Source organism: Bos grunniens, chromosome 7 (assembly GCF_055505025.1).
Source record: "Bos grunniens cultivar Pamir isolate PY7600 chromosome 7, Bosgru_T2T1.0, whole genome shotgun sequence".
NCBI classification, from domain to species: domain Eukaryota; kingdom Metazoa; phylum Chordata; class Mammalia; order Artiodactyla; family Bovidae; genus Bos; species Bos grunniens.
Genome location: NC_141171.1, coordinates 99,814,108 through 99,827,238, shown reverse-complemented (window position 1 = coordinate 99,827,238; position 13,131 = coordinate 99,814,108). Strand labels below are relative to the sequence as shown.

The following is a 13,131-nucleotide window of genomic DNA, read 5'->3' as shown; positions in this document are numbered from 1 at the left end:
CGTCGACAACCGGAAGTTCGTACATCTCAGCGGCCCCCTGCTACTAGGGACGCTCCCGGTTGCTAACCTTCCGGGGCTGGCGCGTTCCGTGACGTCAGGAGCGCGAGGCCGTCTGCGCGCCGCGCACTTCCGGAAGGCGAGGGGAAGGAGCCTGCGGTTGGCTCCCTACAAGGAAAGCAAACCGGAAGAGAGTTGTCTCAAGTGTGCAGCAAAGTTTTGCTGGAAGAATCCGGGAGAGAGTGGAAGCTCGTAATTTGAGTTCGTTGGTGCAAAACTGAAGAAACACAGCCAATTATTTATTAAAGACCGCCTTGACGTTTCCCTCAGCTCAGGTACGTATTTTGCTAGACTGGGTTGTTAGGTCACTAGAAAGAAAGTAAACAGTTGTGTCAGGTGTGCAGCAACTCTTTGCAGGAAGAATCCGGGAAAGATTGGAAGCTCATACTTTGAGTTTTTTGGTGCAAAACTGCATAAACACAGCTAATCATTTATTAAAGACAGCCTTGACGTTTCCCTCAGCCCAGATACACATTTTATTAGACAGGTATTTTTTTCCTGCCTCTAAGTCCTTGACCTCTCTTTCCTTAGAGCATTACATTAGAGAACTGGTAACTGTACCAATAATTGGTACAGGTATTGATAACTGGTAATTGATTCTCTGCATTTTGGGGATATAAATCTTTTTAAAAGTTCTTCCCCGTGTTACAACCCAGGGCTGTCTTTCTTAAGGAACTAGGAGTCATCCTTTTAAAATGTCAGAAAAGGAGACAGCACCCGTATCTCCCAGTCTCCTTGGAAGCATAGAAGCCTAAGTTAGGCAGGCGCTTTGTTTCAAGTTGTAAAACTGCCTCCCATCACGAAGCTTAGAGAAATTTTACTTTTCCTTTGTGAAGGCTTCCCTGGTAGCTCAGATGGTAAAGCATCCGCCTGCAGTGCAGGAGACCCAGATTCAACCCCTGCATTGGGAAAATCCCCTGAAGAAGGACATGGCAACCCACCCAAGTATCCTTGCCTGGAAAATTCCATGGACAGAGGAGCCTGGTGGGCTACAGTACATGGGGTCAAAAAGAGTCGGAATTTCCTTTGGGTAAACAGAACTGACCTAAGAGTTTCCCTACTCTTAAAATATCTTAAGCTTTCTGTTGAGTTGAGTTCAGACAGAGTCCTGGCCCCCCTTTTCTGTTGTGATCGTCTTGAATAAATCTCTGCCTGTTTAACTTTGACATCAGTAATGTGGAACTTTGGGGTGAGCAGATATAAACAAGAACAACAGACCAGAAATTGAAATTAGTATCTGTTCTTTTAAAAACTTCCTCATTCAACAATTTTTTTAGACTTTCTACTCCTTCAGAACTGTGAGTATTGAACAGTAAACAAGATATCATCCTTGCTCTCATAGCCCTTAGGGTCAAATGGAAATAACACAATCGTCACATTCATTCTTATTTTGAAGTGCATGATGTTAAAAATGACAAGCACAGAGTCTATAGTAAAAATTGTGTAAAGGACTATTGTAGGTAAGATGGTCAGTATAGTCTCTTCTAGCTGCTTGTGGGTAATAGACTCATGCAAACCCATGTAGAATTGCCGGGACTAGGCATCTTAATGCTGGGTTCCAGTGTGAGAAAGACCATTGGTGACACACACTAATTTTAGTTTCCAACCTGGATATTTATCAATAATGAAGTGGCTCCTTGGGTTTCTTCTTTCCCTTATCCACAATCTTATTCAGAGCCTTACATGGAAGAAGGTTAGTATTTAATGCTACTCCTTTCCACTCCTCAAAAAAATCCAATATTCAGCACACCAAAAAACAAAACAAAAGCACCATCTTTCCTTCCTTACAATATCTCGTTTTACCATTGTGTTCCTCATCTTGATTAATGGCATTATTCTTTACTCAGGTGTTCAGATGTAAAATCTTGGAGTCATCATTTCTCCTTAGCTTTCCACCTGCAACATGCTTACTGGTTATGGCAATGTACTAAATAATTCTGAAATAGCAGAGTTAAACTAATGATTCCAAGTGATTAGAGCATTCTAATCATTCTAATCATTCTAGTGTTTCTTCAGCTAGCTACTTGAATCAGAATCAGAAATGGAATTTGTTAAAAATGTTGGTTCTAGGTCACTATTCTAGAAATTCTGAGCCAGAATTTTGGGGATTGGGAACATGGATTCTGTATGCATTTTTACTAAGCTCTCAGGGTAAGTTTTATTTGCACTAACATTTAAGAATCTCTCCATTCCCTCACCACCTATATCCAAATGTTGTCAACTTTTCCCCATTTCCCTAATGTCTCTGTCGTTAATCAGCTCTTTTCTGTTCCCTGCTTCTGACAAAGAATTATTTTTAAATTGCTTGAGATCTTAAGCAGGCAGAGAAGCTGGAAATTATTGTGATTTTTGCATAATACTGTATTATTTGTAAACTGTCATGAAACATTTTTAATTCCATCGCAGGAACTAGGAACCAGTTTCCTGGGAGAAAATATTGTATTTTGCTTGTATAATATAAAATGACAATTTGGGGCACACATGCCTATTTAAAAGACAGAATGCCCAACTAATTGGTGTTTTTGAATTTTTTCTGTTAATAATAATGCTACGTGTTCATTTACATGTTTTTGTCTTGCAAACAAGTTGTATCAATCAGGAGAGATTTAAAAACATAAAAGAGAAGAAAAGTTATACTTACTTAAATTAACCTGCATACTAGGAAAAGACCCCTATTGTTCTGATTTATCAGGGAACACCCCAGCTGACAGAACAGGAGTCTTCCATGGAAGTGTGTAAAATACCACTGGCCTATTAAGTAAAATCTAATTGTCCCTCCCTGGTCACATATTGAATAATATTGCATGTTAATTAAGTATATGTTGTGTACCAGATCTCATGTTATGAAATGCTAAACAATTCTGCCATTATTGTTCCTAATTTACAATTAAGAAACCACAATAAAGGATAATCAAGTTGGTGAAAATCAGCGTGAGTAAAGGCAATAGAGCTGGGCAATAAACTCAGGCACTATAGCCGCAGAGGTCAGTATTCCCTCTTACGTTTGTCTTCTCCTAGTTGTAGGCTTCCATGATTTGAGTCTAGCTTATTGTCTCAATCAGCTATTGTTAGAATAATGCTGCGTAACCACTATTGAAAAATACATCAGTGGCATACAGCAAATAAGCATTTATTTTTCACATGTTTTTGGTTAAGGTGAGAGTTACAAATTTAAGTTGGCCTTATGGATAAGTAGAAAGGGGATGGAGGATAGGCATAAAGAGAAATGAGCAGCCATGTATGTATTTTTTCTTTTTAAACAGTTACTGGTTACCCAAAGTCCTACCTGATGGCCTTGACACATATCTCATTGGAGAGAGAGATGTCACATGGCTTCTTCTAGCTTCTGGTAATCTGAGAATTTTGGTATTAAAATGGGCATATTCTACTCCCTATAGAAATTTATGTTAGTAAGGAAAAAGAAGACAACTCATATTGATAGGGATTTCATTTATATTGATGTGTGTATGTGAAAGTCACTCAGTCGTGTCTGACTTGTTGCGACCCCATGGACTGCAGTCTCCCAGATTTCTCTGTCCATGGATTTCTTCAGGCAAGAATACTGGAGTGGGTTGCCGTTTCCAACCCAGGGATTGAACCCAGGTCTCCCACATTGCAGGCAGATTCTTTACTGTCTGAGCCATTTATATTGATAGGCATATCAATTTTAGCTCCGTCAATGGCACCCCATTCCAGTACTCTTGCCTGGAAAATCCCATGGATGGAGGAGCCTGGTAGGCTGCAGTCCATGGGGTCTCTAAGAGTCGGACACGACTGAGCGACTTCACTTTCACGCATTGGAGAAGGCAATGGCAACCCACGCCAGTGTTCTTGCCTGGAGAGTCCCAGGGACGGCAGAGCCTGGTGGGCTGCCGTCTATGGGGTCGCACAGAGTCAGACACAACTGAAGCAACTTAGCAGCAGTAGCAGCAGCAGTAGAGAACAAGGCTCAAATAAGTGTTCTCTGGTGGCAAAATTTCCTTGCTTGCCCATTAAGGAAGAGGGAATGTAGGAGGTTGTCTCAACTGTAATGGTCATTCATAGTGACATCTGATAGAAGGAGTCTCTTATACTTTTAAATGGCAGGGTACTGCCACATCAGGTGGATTGTGTATACCCTGAGGTCCAAAAGGAAAAAGTTCAGTAGTCAGGAAAAGGGACTATGAACTGATCACAAGTGGAGAGAATGCACTAAAAATCTTGAAGGTGAAGGAAGAGTTGGAATTTCAGAGGACCACTAAAGAACAGTAATTCAAGATAAGAAGGAACAGTGTTGTCGGACTAGGCACTGCGTAAACAAGTAGGAATCTGAATAAATGTTAAGGTTAAATATCTAAAACACACAAACAAACAAACACCAACTGTGTAAATGGGCTGTGGTTCCTGAGAGGAAAGAAACGAGGTGAGTATCTTTGGAGCTCTGCCTGTGGAAAATTTCCCAGCTATAGTGCATGAACCTGGAGTTCAGTCAGAATATGGAAGTCTCTCTTATCTGAAGAGGCAGAGATCAGAGTTCTAGGCTTTTAATGGTTGGGGTCTGTGGGCCAGGGCGTTAAGAAAAAAGTCTGTGGAGGTCATGAAGTTCATATAGAGGTTCCCCACACATCCTTGACTGAAAGCTTGATAGTACTACCAGACATGGCCACACGAAGTTAATAAGAAACTTGCTGTTACAGAGGTGGGAGCAGAGCAGAGACATTAGATATTAAACAGTGCTGGGGACTTTGGAATTAGGGCCCAGACATACTGAATAGATCTCTTTAACACCTCCTAACATAGTGGAAATCAAATGGAATCACTGCTTTATGATAAAGACCACACCCAGAGAAAGGCCCTCTTTATACTCACTTTAACAAAGCTTAGAAACTAAGCTCTAACAAGATTCTTAGAGGAGAAAGAGTTTGAGATCGGATCTCACCAGTTTACTAAGGGGCTTCCCAGTAGCGCTAGTGGTGAAAAATCTGCCTGCCAATGAAGCAGACAAAAGAGACGCAGGTTTGATCCCTTCCCAGCATGGGTTGGGAAGATTCTCTAGAGTAGGAAATGGCAATCCATTCCAATATTCTTGCCTGGAAAATCCCATAAACAGAGGAGCCTGGCAGGCTGAAGTCCATGGAGTCACAGAGTCAAACATGACTGAGTACACAGCACACAATTTACAGGGACTTGCAAATAGATAAACAGAAATTATACAGTCTCTAAAAAGGAGATATAGAAAGATTCAAGAAAAGAACAAAACACTTGGAACTTACATGAAAGTGTTATACAGTTTAGTATATATGCACTGGAGCTCGAAAAGAAAAAGCAGTATAATGAGGCAATAAAATATTTCGGTAAATGATTAAAAAACTTTGATTTATGGTTCCAAGAAGATCAGAGAGTAGTAAGCAAGATAAATACCAAGAATAGCACATATAGGCATTATCAGTCACACAGAGTCACAAATATCGAGTCCAAATTAGAACATCTTGAAATGAGCCAAAGAAAAAGATGCATTACACACCAAAGAAAAATAACGCATATGAAGGCATAGTTCTCATCTGAGACAATGGAGACCAGAAGCAGTAGCATCTTTCGGGTGCTAAAAGAAATTAAAAAGTTATCAGCCTCGAATTCTATATCCAGTTAAGTTATCTTCTTAAAAAAAAAAAAGTCAAAGATGTTTTCAGGCAAGTGAAATCTGAGGAAACTCATTTCCAACAGACTAAACCACAGATGTTTTTCAGGCTGAATGGAAGTGGTACAAGATGGAAAATTTTATTTACAGAAAGTAGAGAATGGCAAGCAGAAATGGAAAATCACTGTGTAAATACAAAAACCTATTTTTATTTCTCCCTAATTTTCTTGAATGCAGTGCTTTGTGTAAGGCCATGTTTATGATGTATGTGCATGTAAAAACATGGCAATAGAACTTAAAGGTAAAAGACAAGGGAGGTGAAGTAAATGGAAATAGACTCTTTCCCATTTGTGCAATATGATATGTGACATGTGAAGTTTGAAATGTCAGGTGTGAAAAGGGATTCATGAGGTAGGAAGCTCCTAAAGGTTAGAAGTGGGATGTTTATAAATAGAATCGTGCTCTCCTAAGGCTATTGCATTTGTTAAGTATGAGGTGCGAAATGTTAAGTGTGAAAGAGGGTTTATGAAGTAGTAACTACTAAGGGTAGGAGTGAAAATTGAAGTGACCCAATATTGTTGCTAAATAGGCATTGTAACAATTATAATACAGAGAAATATTCTTAGAGCAGCCAGCAAAAAATAATAAATAGAAGTTATATCTATAAAAGATAATATAAATAGCACCAAATAAAAATATACCTTTGTCATTTATTTCTTACAGTAGATCATGAAAATTGCATTTTTTAAAAATAATAAATGTGATACATTGATACCACTGAGGTTTAGAAACTTATCAAGACAAAATAATTGTACCACCCTAAGAGTGTCATTTCAATATCCCAGGATTGTATATGTGCCTGTGTGTATATATGTATTCAGTTCAGTTCAATCGCTCAGTCATGTCCAACTCTTTGTGACCCCCATGGACTGCAGCATGCCAGGCTTCCCTGTTCATCACCAACTCCTGGAACTTGCTCAAACTCATATCCATCAAGTCGGTGATGTCATCCAACCATCTCATCCTCTGTTGTCCCCTTCTCCTGCCTTCAATCTTTGCTTATATATTTAGAACAATGCTTGCATGCTCAGTTGCTCAGACCCTTTTCTACCCTATGGACTGTAGCCTGCCAGGCTTATCTGTCCATGAAGTTTTCCAGGCAAGAATACTGGAGCATGTTGCCATTTCCTATTCCAGGGGATCTTCCTAACCCAGGGATCAAACCTGTGTCTCCTCTATTGGTAGCTGGTTTCTTTACCACTGAGCCACCTGGGAAGCCCAATCAGAACAATAGACTATATGTAATTTATATTCTATTTTTATATTTATGTCATAAATGATATTTTATTTGTCACAAGGGTATCTGTAAACATGAATTTTAATTTCTTTTATGTATTTACTATATTGGACAATTTCCCTATAGCTAGAACACTGTTATTACTAATGATGTAATAACATTTGTTATTGTAATAACATTTGTCGTGTCTGACTCTTTGTGAGAGGACCCCATGGACTGCAGTATGCCAGGTTCCCCTGTCCTTCACTATCTCCCAGATTTTTCTCTTGAGTTCCTTTTCACTTTCTGCCATTAGAGTGGTATCATCTGCATATCTGTATTTATTAAAAATACCACTAGTGTATTATTTTGATTAAATATTTTATGCATCTTTGCCCATGAATTATTTCTTAAGGGAATGTGTGTTGATGCTCTCATTTTAGGGTATTGGGTATACAGAGTTTCTCTGCCTTGAAGATTAAAAAAATATTGTGTCACTTGTTTAAAAAGCTGAAGTGGATAGAGCTGAGGCAGTACTAACTGATGAATGATTTCACTGACTGTAGCTGATCACCCAACCCAATGAATAATATTAATAGCTGTAGAAAGTAAACCCAGTACTGTGGTCAATACAGGTAGGAACACAGGAGGGTGATGTTTGAGACCAGAGCCACTGTGAAGTAGGGCTAGAATACCTTTGTCTCCCATGGTTTGCATCATCACTTGGGAGATGGTTGGGCCTCAGAGAGGAGGGTTATACTAGTTCACATTTCATCCTATGCAGCAATTTAGTATTCCTGAGGTGAGGGATAGTGTATTGGCAGTGAACCTAAAAGCAAAAGTCAGTATCCGTTTTGAGGGGAAGAAGGAATGAGATTATTGTGTGAAATAAAGCAGTTTTGACTGGTTTTATATGCCTACTGCACAGCAGAATCTTCCTTAGCATGAGTGTTACCAAGTGGGTAAAAAACTGCACTTATGGGGCAGTGGGAATTTACTGAGGCACGAACGGTCACTGGGATGAAAGGGTCATGACGTTTGTAATCTGTAAGTGATATGTCCGCAACTCTTCCCTAGGGCCTCTTTGGTGCAATATAGTCTTTGGTGGTTGATATTAGCAGGTCAGAGGAGGGAATGCAGTTTATGTCTTAAAGGTGAGAAACAGGATGGGCACCTCATAAAAGAAACCAGATCCACCAAGGCCATTAAATATGTAAACCTTTGTGAACAGATCTTGCCATTCTTTGATAGAGCTAGAACCCAACTTGGAATTTGCTGGAGACACTATACTTGTTTGTTTCATTCCAGAAAGAGCGTATGATATCTGGATAGCCATAGTTGTATTTTAAAGTGGCTCTTTAATTTGGAAAGATATACTTAATGCCATTCATGAGAGAAAAATGCTTCCTAATGATCCATTGCTTCCATATGATGAAAACCTAGTTTTTATTAATAAACATTTTCTGTGAATAGCTGAAACTATTTATATATTAAAAATGGCTAAAATTTTTGAATATTTAAAAATATTTGAGCATAGTAAGTTTATATGGTTCAAAATTCAAAATGTATAAAAAGATATTTACTGGAAAACTGTCTTCCATCCCTACTCACCAAATAAACAGCTCCTCTTTCAAAGCCTAAAAATGTCTTGTTTTTCATGCAGCTTCCAGAGATAAACATATGTATATAAGTTACATAAAAGTGTCATTTTTAACACAAACAAGATGGTAGTGTTCTTTACATACAGTCTGGTACTTTGTTTTTGCTTGGTATTATTTTTTAAAATACCTTAGTGATCATTCCATATCAGTATATTATATGAAATTTGTCATAATGTTTTATTCACTTCTGAACTGTGAATTTTTTGTGAGCCGTAGGCTTTTTTGCCTTCTTTGGTCCCTTTCTTCATGAATAATAGTAACGATAATAGTAATAATAGCAATAATAATAAAGTTCTATTTTATGACTTCGTGTTGGTACCAACTATGTGTTGGTATAAAGATGAATATAATCAAAGCTGGAATGATTATTATTTATTACTGTTATTTCTTGAAATTTAAATTAACATATTTTCATGGATTCCTATGTGTACTGTGAGCCTTAGGCTCACAAAGTGAAAGATAGGTCAGCTGTGGTTTTATTACTACAAAGTTTTCCATAGTGAAGTGAAGTGAAAGTTGCTCAGTCGTGTCCGACTCTGTACGAACTGATGGACTGTAGCCCGCCAGGCTCCTCTGTCTATGGATTTCTCCAGTCAAGAATGCTGGAGTGGGTAGCCATTCCCTTCTCCAGGGGTTTCTTCCTGACCCGGGAATCAAATCTGGGTCTCCTGCATTGCAGGCAGATTCTTTACTGTCTGAGCTAGCAAAGAACCTGTGGAAGTTTTCCATAATAAGCACATTATTTTAATCAAGTCCTCATTGATGGATCATTAGGTTGTTTCAAAAGTTTTTGATTTTTTAATAGTAAATGGAGTTTAAAAATTGTAGGAAAACAAAAAGATGCAGCCAAACACAAGAAGTATTTACATACCTTTTTAGAATAATACTACCTTCTAAACTAAAATTATTTTATTTTCCTGAATATTTTTAGCTGATAGCAAAACAAATTGCCATGTAGTGCTAGTACAATGTGTGCATGCTCAGTCCTGTCCAGCTGCAGCCCTGCCGCGAGGCTCCACTGTCCATGGAATTTTTTAGGCAAGAATACTGGAATGGGTTGCCATTTCCTTCTCCAAGGGGTCTTTCCGACCCCGGGATCGAACCCAGGGATCTTCCTCATTGCAGGCATCTTCTGCTTCTCTTGTATTTCCTGCATTGGCAGGTGGATTGTTTACTACTGCAGCACTTACAGTATCATTTATTGTCTTGCATGATTTTTATATTCTTTTTCTCCCTATGTGGCTCAGAGGTAAAGAATCTGCCTGCCATTGCAGAAGATGCAGGTTTGATCCCTGGGTAGGGGAGATCTGTTGGAGAAGGAAATGGCAATCCACTCCAGTACCCTTGCCTGGGAAATCCCATGGACCGAGGAGTCTGGCAGGGTACAGTCCATAGGTTTGCAAAGAGTTGGACATGACTTAGTGACTAAACAATAACAACAACAACTCTTTCTATGTACATCATCCCCTTCTCTTTGTCTCCTCCTTTCATTCAGCTAAATATTACTATTCTCTTTAGAGTTCTTCCTTCTTTGCTATCAGTTCTTTAAGTTTGTCCTGAAGGCATTTATTTATATTTAAACACTTTGGTAGAATTCAAAAATGAAGAAATGGCCAGAATTTACCCCAGTATTGTTAATATTTGAAATGTGCCTGCATAGAATTTCCCTGGACTGAATTTATAAATAGCCTAACACAAAAATTAATTCATATGCTGCCAAATGTCTTATAAACTAAATGATCAAATTGTCTTATATCCTTGACTCTCACAAGTTTATCAACTGTGCTTTTTCTTTATCCCCTCCTTTATACCTGTCTCCTGACAGATTCATTTGTTAGGTATATAATTGACTATCCTAACAGTAACATGAAGCTCTCATAGCATATTTAGCTCAGTATGGCTTCTCTCAGTGAGATATTTTCCTAATTACTTTTATGTTTGTAGGCCAGGGATTAAAACTAAATGAGGCTGGGGTTGGATAGGTAGATGCTTATATAATCAACCAGAGAATGATGGTGCTGTCTAAAAGCAGATGTTGTTACTTGTTTTTAGTCAGTTTTTATTATATAAGATTAGAAGGCATAAATTGATTTCTCAAAGTAAACCAGAAATTCATATATTTAATGATATCACTTTTCCATTAGTGAAGAAAATAAATAAAAATATCTAAATAACAAACAGTATTCAGCCAGCACTGCATACCAAATAAAACATATGTGTAAGCTGTAGAACTCATTGATAGGCAGTATAAAACTTCGGTGTAAACTGTACGAGGACAAGAATGTGTATCTGCCTAGGGATTTAACAAGTGTTCCTGCATGTGGTTGGTGTTGAGTAAATATAGGTGAATATACAGAATGAATTTAAAAAGTAAGACTTCTTATTTTGAATAGTAGTAATAATGTTTCTTTTATTCATATATCACAGCTTGCTGAGGAATAAAGAAGATGGAAAGATGTAGTGCAAATTCTTCGAGTTAACCAAACTCCATTATTTGAAGGAAAAAAATAAACACTAAATAGACTTTCATGTATCTATAGAGCCTTAGAGTTCTTACATACTTACAAAGAATTAAGTGTAATCCCCTATATTTTGTTGAAGAGAAAAGGGATGTCTATAGATGTATAATATTTTTAGTGGGAAAAATTACCATAGGCAGGACTGAAATTCAAACCTCTTGATTTTTAAAACGGGGCATTTTTGTACCATGCAGTGTTTTCTAGTTTGTCACTAGTGCTATCCCTCAGGAAACATTTGGATAATATGGATTTACTTCCTACATCTGTAAGGGGTTCAGATTTTTAAAAATTAGAACTTCTGTTAGGAAAAAATTTTTAAATTAAATTAATATCTTTTTCTTGTCATAAATGGACTTACTATAACTATTGGATACACACAACAAAGTTTGATTTTATGAGTAAGATACCATTAAAAATCATTTAAGCCATAATGAAAGTTGTAACTGGTCTGAAGACCACTTTTGGCATAGTTAGTATTCATAGCAGTGAATGATTCTTCCTGTTATATCAAATAAACTCATCTTTAAAGCTGAAAATGATGTAGCATCTCCATAATGTTCATCTCAAAGGATGACAAGGTGTCAGGATGATAAGAAACATTGAGTAAATATCTAAATTTGCTGTAAAGAAAATAAGAATTTTCCTTTAAAAATTATCATCAAATATATTTATTATATGTTTTGCTACAGTGCTAATAAGGAAACCCTATTATGCTAATAAGGATATGCTAGTAATTGATTATTAATTATTAATTATTCTTAGATATCTAATAAGGTTATCTATACTCATGATCACCTTCAGCAGTCAGCATAGGCATACTGAGAAAGGAAGTCTGAGTAGATCTTCAAGGAAGTATTTCTTTCCCACAAACACTGTTGCAACTTCCTAATTTTGATTTTGTAGAAAGGGTACAGTACAATAAACTGTGATGGCAACCTACCTGTATCCTCAGGAATGCCCCCAGAATGTGTATTAATCTGCTGAGCAGGTCCTAAAGGTGGAAAGTGAAAGTGAAAGTCATGTCCAACTCTTTGCGACCCCATGGACTATAGCCTGCCAGGCTCCTCTGTCCATGGAATTCCCCAGGCAAGAATACTGGAGTGGATAGCCCTTCCCTTCTCCAGGGGATTTTCCCAACCCAGGGATCAAACCCAGGTCTCCCACATTACAGGTGATTCTTTATGGGCTGAGCCACCAGGGAAACCCCCTAAGGTGGAGGCAGAAGAAATTAGCCTAAACTTCTAAATGGAGCCAGGTGGTACATCCACACAGCTTTTCATATCAAATAAATGATCACAAGCTCATGATGCAGTTGAAATATTTATCCAGCATCACTCTTCTGCTTATGTATTCGGTCTACTTATTAATTTAATTCTTGGCTTGGTGTTACTTATGTTTCTATGGAAAACATTTACCTTACACTTGGCTTACTGCACTGCAGCCTCAAGAAAGACCTTTGAAAACTTACAGGATATGTATAGGACTATTCAACATCCACTGGGTCACCGGAAAAGCAAGAGAGTTCAAGAAAAACATCTGCTTCATTGACTACACCAAAGCCTTTGACTGTGTGGATCACAACAAACTATGGAAAATTCTTCAAGAGATGGGAATACCAGACCACCTGACCTGCCTCCTGAGAAACCTGTGTGCAGGTTAAGAAGCAACAGTTAGAACCAGACATGGAACAATAGACTGGTTCCAAATCGGGAAAGAAATACATCAAGGCTGTATATTGTCACTCTGCTTATTTAACTTATACACAGAGTACATCATGTGAAAGGCTGGATGAAGCACAAGCTGGAATCAAGATTGCTGGGAGAAATATCAATAACCTCAGATATGCAGATGACACCACCCTTATGGCAAAAAGCAAAAAGGATCTAAAGAGCCTCTTGATGAAAGTGAAAGAGGAGAGTGAAAAAGCTGGCTTAAAACTCAACATTCAGAAAACTAAGATCATGGCATCTGGTCCCATCACTTCATGGCAGATAGATGGGA

The 13,131-nt window shown here is 38.1% G+C and overlaps 1 long non-coding RNA gene across 2 annotated transcripts in view; it reads left to right on the top strand.

Moving 5' to 3' along the window:
* Positions 1–138: 138 nt before the first annotated feature.
* The window catches only part of LOC147370032 (uncharacterized), a 226,151-nt gene continuing 213,158 nt past the window's right edge, over positions 139–13,131 (top strand). The window contains exons 1-2 of one of the 2 annotated variants that reach the window (XR_015168337.1): positions 139–332; positions 894–1,223. This is a non-coding gene — a long non-coding RNA (uncharacterized LOC147370032). Of the gene's footprint in view, positions 333–893; positions 1,224–13,131 lie in introns of those variants that run through there. The other variant, XR_015168336.1, reaches the window with a different exon arrangement.